Genomic DNA, 8,077 nt, shown 5'->3' with positions numbered 1-8,077 from the left:
CAATTATTTAAAAGTAGGAAATACAAAGACAGCAATAAGAAATGAAAATTAGAAACAAGAATTAAAAACTAGCCAAAAACACGCACTAAGCGGTAGGAAGCTTTACAGCGCAGGTAAATAATTAATTGATGCCTAACATTTGGTTCTATCGTTGATAGTTTGCTCCTGAATTAAACTTGTATTCTCTCCTAATTACATGTGTATCATGGAAATCGTCTCGTCGGTTTTGTTAGTTTGTACGCTACGAAAAAAATAAATAATTTGCTGGTTTGCTTGCGCGTTCGGTGAGTGTTTTACTAACTGTTTTACGAAGTTCCTTGATAGTTTTAAGAACATTTTGCCCTCTGTGTTATAAAAGCGGAATTTAAATGGACTCCAAATGATATTTTCTGTTTTATTATTCTTTTAAGTTTTAAAATTGATCGAGGCGAACTGGTTGGTGAACAGTCAACGCGCGCTACCGGCACAATCACTATCTAGTAAAGTTTGCTTATCAAGAAGACCGTACGTCATAAACCTCAGAGAAAATGGATACACTAACCAAAAAACAGACTACAAATATATCCTTGGGTAATAAATGATAAAAGAACTGTGATAATTCATAGCAATCAGTACAGAAATAAACTACCCAACGATCTTTGAAAAATTCACAAAACAAGCGAATGAATGTTTTGCGTAACCTTTGTTTTGATGAATATGAAATCACACTTTAATTTTATATTCGCTTTTAACGTTTTTTGAAACGACTTTCAGTGACAATTACTCACACATCTTAATCTTTGCCGTTATATCCTACTGTTTTAAGTATTTTTGTCTGTTCTCTGTCAAGATTGTCAGAAATAAATGCTAAAATTAGAAATATAGGCGAGAAAAACTTGTCAGTAGCTTATGCAGGTTTATGCCAACGATACAATGTCGGGAGACGTTTATTTGAGTGACTATCTTAGCTCAGAATCAATTTTTTTTTAAATGAAGCAAAATGGGATGAGATATGAAAATAAAACTCCGAGGGAAATAACGAACATGGACCGGAATATGAGCTAAAAAGACTGCTCTGAAGTTATAAACAAGTTGCAGTGTCAACACTACAAGAAAAAATATCTTGCAAAACAGCACAGTTTTGTTAACAAAATCACATGAATATACTCGCCTCTTTAGAGAATAACAAGTCCTTTTATTCGATTGCTGATTTTCTCGTTCGTTTACTACGTTAAGTTTCACTTCAAGGGGAAAAATCCAACGTCTCGTCACGACGGATTAGAGTAAAATAATTTCTCTTCAAGATTCGGCCGCTGTTTATGAAGTGCCGCCTCTAAAAGCTGCTAAAAGAGTCATTTTTTTCTCCTGCCGTGAGTCGCATTGTTCTTTCTCCCGCTGTTATCGTCAAAATCGGACGAGATCAGAAAATAAAACTCCAAGGGAAATAATCAACATGGACCGAAAAAATGAGCTCAAAAACTGCTCTGAAGTTAGCAGTATTTAACTTAAGCTTGAGTTTAACGGCGTGTCAAAACTGCAAGAAAACAATATCTTACAGAACAGCAAACTCAGTAGCAAAGTCTTGTCAACAAAATTTTATGAATATACTCCCCTCTTCTGGGAGTAACCAGTCCTTTTATTCCATTGCTAATTTTTTCGGTCGTTTAACAACGTTAAGCGAGCGAAACGTTTCACTTGAACAGGAAAAATTTAAAGTTTCGTCGCGCCGGATCAGAGTAAAATGATTTCATTTCAAGATTCTGATGATGTGCCAGTCGATTTGTTTCTCCCGCTTATAGTTGCCTTGCTGTATCTCCTGCTGTTGGTCACATAAATTGACTTTGTATCTTTCCGTCTTCAAAATTATTTTTTGTTTCGTTTTTTCTCAAACGCAGTTGGCGATGTAACTTCCCGCCAAACAAATGCAGCTGGCATTGCAGTTGGCCATGCATTTTCCCGCCGAAAAACAACCCGGGTTGCAGCCATTCGCTCAGCTATGTAAGCCAATGTGAAATGAGACACTCAAACCCTGTGCTGCAACACGGGTTTTTTTTTTCCGCGCCCTTTCCTGTTCTGTCTCGCCTGTTTGCTAGCGTTCTCAGTCGCTCTCTTTCACGTCGAACTTCGCTTCTTCGTCGGCTATTTTCTCGATCTCCTTCTATCTCCATTTCTTTGCTTTCCATGTTTGTAGACTTATTCATAAATTTTTACTTTGTGTTTTGTCGTACACGTCGTCTTCAAAATTATTAATTTTTTTATTTTTTTCAAACGCAGTTGGCGATGCAATTTCTCGCCAAACAAACGCGGCCGGCGGCGCAGTTGGCCATGCATTTTTCCGCCGAAAAAAACCTGGTTTGCATCACAGGGTTTAAGTGTCGCATTTCACTTTGGCTTAAATAGAGGGGCGTACGGACGGTCGGTCGGTCGGACGGAGGTGACGTCATTACCAAACCAAAATTTCTCGCACTGATGGGTTTACCAAAATCTCTTAGCTATGGGGCTTTGCGCTTCCACCTTCATCGCGCGCGGAGCTCCGCTAGAAGAGCCGTCCTTAATCCCTTCCTTCGCTCGGCACCACACAGCAAAACATTTGCTCAAATGTACACAACTATTACGCTTCTCGATGAGCTGGAACTTCAAAAGCACTTGAATGCTTGTCTCAGAAAGGTTGTAACTCATACACTTGAACGTTTCTTGAATTTGAGATGTCCGGCTGTGTCCAAAATACTTCGCTTTCGATCTTCATTCAACTCAGTTTGCAAAGAGCTGCTCATGTCATGTGATCATTACGTTGTTGCTTTGGTTGGAAGTTGACTCAACATCCGGTCGTTTAATTTGAAAGAAATTCTTACTTAAAATTCAGTAAACTTCAACAGCAATATCCAAACGCGGAGAATTTAATAAAACAATTATTCCATTAGTGCTTGTTGGATATGAGATTGGTTATAGCCAACTTTACCATCTCATATCCAACGCGCGCTCATGGAATAATTGTTAAGTGTTATTCTCACGAGGCCGAGTAGAATTAAGGATTAATTTTCAAGCGCATTTTAAACGTTTTTTTCCCAATTGCGCGACAGGGGCAATTTGCAAAGACTTTTAAATTACAAATAAACATTAGTTCTTAATCTACGAGGAATCATTGCGATTACGCTTGGAAGGTAGCATGACAGGACGGAAAAGACGCTTACTATAAGTACCTCCCGGTGTCTATCATAAATCCTTAGAAAACTTTTCTAAGGATTTGTGAGAGCTTTTTCTGGAGTATCTGTTTGCGCTCCAGGTTTCGTCACCTATGCTTTCCGCTTCATGTCATCAAGTCGTAATAAACGTGACTCAGTTTTCATATGGAGGAATGTTACGTATCAGTGACAAGTCATCACTTGTCAAACTTTGTAACAAAACATGAATGAAATCAGGAAATCCGAATCACCTCCACTGACTCAGTTTTCATAAGGAGGAATGTTACGTATCAGTGACAAGTCATCACTTATCAAACTTTCTAACAAAACATGAACGAAATCAGGAAATCTGAACTACTTGCACTGACGTAATCGGCAAAGTAATGAGAAAATAAATCAGAGCTAAAGAATTCTGCGGCATGCCGGCGCTTATGAAAGCGTGATTATCATTGGATCCGATGAGATTGGAACGCGTGGAAAATACAAATTATATTACAACTTTACACTAGGAGGTTTACAATTGCCAATAATTTTGCAGGTAAATTGCACCAAATAAAGCTTATACTTTAACTTTTCATCACCCTTCGTAGATCTAGTTGTACATTGATATTCAAAGCGAACAAAGCTTTTCCTGTTAAATTTTCTCGTTTTATTGTTTTGCGATAGGCCGCTGCCATTCGAATTTGGTATAGCGATGTATGGAAACGCGGGCACACGCACTGCCACAGTGGTGGCAATCGCGAGATCGAGAGAAACTGCGAGCTTCCGAAAGAGCTGGATCATGCCATGTAAGTCTCGAGAAAATTCAATCGAGGAAAAACGCAGGATGCGAAACGAAAGAAGCAAAAGAAAATGGTTGTCAAGGACCGCTATGGAAAGAGAGAACAGAGATATTCGAACACAAAAGGAAAGAGATGCGTATTCTCGTGCCAAAGAATTGGCGCGAATTTACTATGGCAAATGGAAAGCATTAGCCGAACAGAATAAAAGGACCCTGGACCAAAACAAGGTAAGGCTCTCTTGGCGCAAATATAGAAGAAAATAGGCATCGTAGAAGAGCAGTTTGTAAGAGAACGACATGCGTAAACATGATTAGTCTATCGTGTAGTCTACAAAGTTCCCCGGGGGCAGGAGTCAAAACATTTATTGGGGCCGGGGGGGGGGGGGGGTAGGATACGGAGTGGGGCGGGGGATGCGGCACAAAAAATTCCACTTCTTATGACGAAATGGCGAAATCTCGTGAATTTCAAGGCATAATGCGCAACACCCCCTCTTTGTTTTATCAAAATTGCCAAATTCTTAATATATTTTCACAAAAGAACAGCTCAGAAACCATTATGAAGGACCATACAGAGATTATAAACACAGAAACGGGGAATTTGCTGATATTTTCATGGCTTCATTTCTTTTAATGTGCCAGACAGCTAGGTAATGGCTTTCAATTGAAAAGTCTTTGGACTTTGAGCATGTCCCCTTTCATTAAGCTATGAATGTGAATTGTTGGATTCTTTCTTTCCCTACCCTCTTCAATTGGGCATCTCTCTCAGTAGTGCCCTCAGGGGGTAGGGCAACAAAGGGTCTAATGCTACAGACTACTGGCATCTTTCATAAGACATTCAATTTTACACCATAAAAATACTTTTATTATCACCCATGGGCATTAATAAATACCAGGAAAATGCCAGGGAAATGAAACCGCATAGACTACATAGAGTCGGTTGGGATACATGAGGGTCAAGGAGAGACTTGAAGAAGGCACTGATTTGACTCCTTTATTATTTGAAGAGTATAGAGTTCACCAATAACTGTTATGACAAAATCTAGCAAGTGCATCTTTACCAAGCTGATTTGCTTCACTTTCAAGGTGATCTTGATTCTTTGTTTATGACAAAATAATTATTACTTTATTCCAGATTAGACACCAGAATACAAAATCAGGACCATCTAAATTCCCCACTGTCAATTTAATTGATCCATCTGAGCTTCACCCAATCAATGAAAAGGAATTAATACTAGGACAGGGATCATATGGCAGGTGCGTTTTAAAAACATTCACAAGATTAAAGATACAGGTGGTAGAAAAACAATTGTCTGATGCAAACCACTAAGGAGATGGTAAAGGAGGCACAAATACGTGTAATGCAGGCTCACACGCACAAAAAAATTCCTGCAATAATACGCATCCAGGTTGAAAGGGATCCTATATCACTAGTCATGGAGTTCAAAGGGGAAAACAACACATCTGTAACAGTTAGTAAACTACAGTAATAGCCCACGTATAAGAACCTGAATTTTTAAATTTAGCCTAAAAAGGTTCTTATATAAATGGTACTTAAAGCAGATTTAGGCTACCAAGGTTCTTAAAATAGGTTCTTATATTTTCATATGAATTTCATCTGAATATACTATATATGTTATAAATATCATCTCATAATACAGTATAATGGAAAACACAATAGACATACAACATGGTACTTAAGCTTGAAAGAAAAAAAGTGAAGCTACTTATAAATAGATGATGATCTTAATTCAGCAGTTTCTACCTACATGTATACACTTTCACAGCAACCCCACTGATAAGAACCTAACTTAAAATTTTAGCCTAAATAGGTTCTTATGTGGAGGGGGCTTAAAATGAAAATTTTAGCCTAACAGGTTCTTAAAACCCAGGTTCTTATACGCGGGCTATTACTGTATTGTATTGTGAGGAAGCCAATGAAATATTAAAAAAAACTTAAAAATTCACTAACAAAAAAAGACTGGCTGATCATTTCTCATGATATCACAGATGCTCTTGCACATATCCACTCCAAAGGCTTTCTTCATTGTGATTTAAAATGAAACAGCGTTCTTGTTAGTGATAAACATGGCCACATTATCGACTTTGGTAAAAAAGCCTGTGACAGTGCATTTCCTCCAGCAAAGACGTACACTTTTCACTTTGCTCACATTGCTCCTGAAGTTTTGAAAGGCTCGCATTGTAGCAAAGCGGTTTATTCCCTCAATGTTTATTCCCTTGGCAAAATCCTGTGTGAAGTAGCAACAAAGCAAGAAATTCCAATGTTACTCGCCGACGCTCACTGGCCTCCTTAATATGTAGTTCATAGTTAATATTGTTAGAGGAAATATACCCAAATCAAAGTTTCGTTAACCCAGGATTAGCTTAATCGGGCTTTGAACAACTGGGCCCTGGATTTTAAAAAAGTTAAAAAAAGACAAGAGTTTAAAACATTGAAACCCTCTACAGCTGTTTGTTGTGATGACTTCCAAAATGATGCCGGGCATATTAAGTACCTCATGCCAATAGAGGAGATGAAATATCTTTCTCTTGAATACGACAAAGAATTTAATCTACATGTATGCTTTTGGCGAAACTCTTAACCCTTAATATACTGTCATGGGATAGACCAAAATGTCCATATTATCGACGTCTCCAGAGTTTATAGTAATCTTGGACTGCGGTCTGTATTATTCGTCGGTGTTCAAAAGGGCAGATTAGTTAAGCCAAAGCCTTCTTGTAGCATAAAGAAAAACGAACAAAAAAAAAAAACAATCAAGAATAGAAACTGGGTATATCAGTTCAATTTGTTGCCATTGTGACAATAGCAAACATTCCTGCTCTTACGATGGCACATCTTTTATTAGCAGGACTGCCAAGATGACACATCTTTTGCCAGTTTCTGTTTGCTATTGCTAAAAGAAAATTAATAAATGGAATCTTACAGTCTATTGGCAGAGACAACAACAGTACGAAAGAAGTAACTTGTGAATAGCCTTAGCCTTTTGCGTTTCAAACTGAAGAGACTTAAAGCTTTTTCCCTTCTTAATGTTTTCAAAGTAGTAAGCTTTATGTATCAATATAAGCTTAATTGTGTGGCAATATCCTACATCAAGTACTATACTCCTACTATCAATTTGGAAATTACCCCTTGACAGGTGGCATGCCTCATACTCATACAGTTCAATGTAACCTTGAAATACTAATCAAGCTACCAGCTTCAACATAACATTTTTCAAAATTTTCAATCGGAACTGGTGGGTGTCCCACCTGAGACAGTTCCGATGTAACCTTGAAATACTAATCATGCTACCTGCCTGTGCATAACTTATTTTTCAATCGGAACTGGTCGGTGTCACACCTGAGACAGTTGCGATGTAACCTTGAAATACTAATCATGCTACCAGCTTGTGCATAACTTATTTTTCAATCGGAACTGGTGGGTGACGCACCTGATACAGTTCCGATGTAACCTTGAAATACTAATCATGCTACCAGCATGTGCATAACTTATTTTTCAATCGGAACTGGTCGGTGTCACACCTGAGACAGTTGCGATGTAACCTTGAAATACTAATCATGCTATTAGCTTGTGCATAACTTATTTTTCCATCTCAACTGACGGGTGACACAAACTGTACATGATAATGTTTGCCATCAATGACAATCCCGTTCACCTTAATTAGCTTTTTTTGATGCTTAATGTCTTTCAGTAGAATCTTGAGACTTTCCCTTCATGAAAAATAATCTGTTATGATACTTATTCCTTGATCATTAACAAAATAATAAACAACAACAAAAAACAAATTAAGTAAGAAATGTTTGGTTTCTCAACAGAGTTGCCAGAGCCCTTGCTCTGACATGCTCTTTATGGTGGCCAAATTACCTCAGTTATCAACTCTGTTTATAAAATTAAACATTATTTGTTTCTACAGCCCATAGACGCATACGTAGTACAACAGTTTCTTTAGAAACAAACCCCTCATGAAATCCACCATTATTTTATTTTATTAAAACAGCTAACAAAGGAAAGCCTTACAAATTTGGTTTCAAAAAGACAAGTGCAATTGTTTTCCTTTGTTTTGTTGGGATAATTTCATGAAAAAATCACTGTAAAAGGCTGCTCAATTTGTTTTTC

The sequence above is a fragment of the Pavona decussata genome, unplaced genomic scaffold, assembly GCF_977016875.1.
Source record: "Pavona decussata unplaced genomic scaffold, jaPavDecu1.1 SCAFFOLD_221, whole genome shotgun sequence".
In the NCBI taxonomy this organism is placed as follows: Eukaryota; Metazoa; Cnidaria; class Anthozoa; order Scleractinia; family Agariciidae; genus Pavona; species Pavona decussata.
This window is presented reverse-complemented; position numbering follows the sequence as displayed.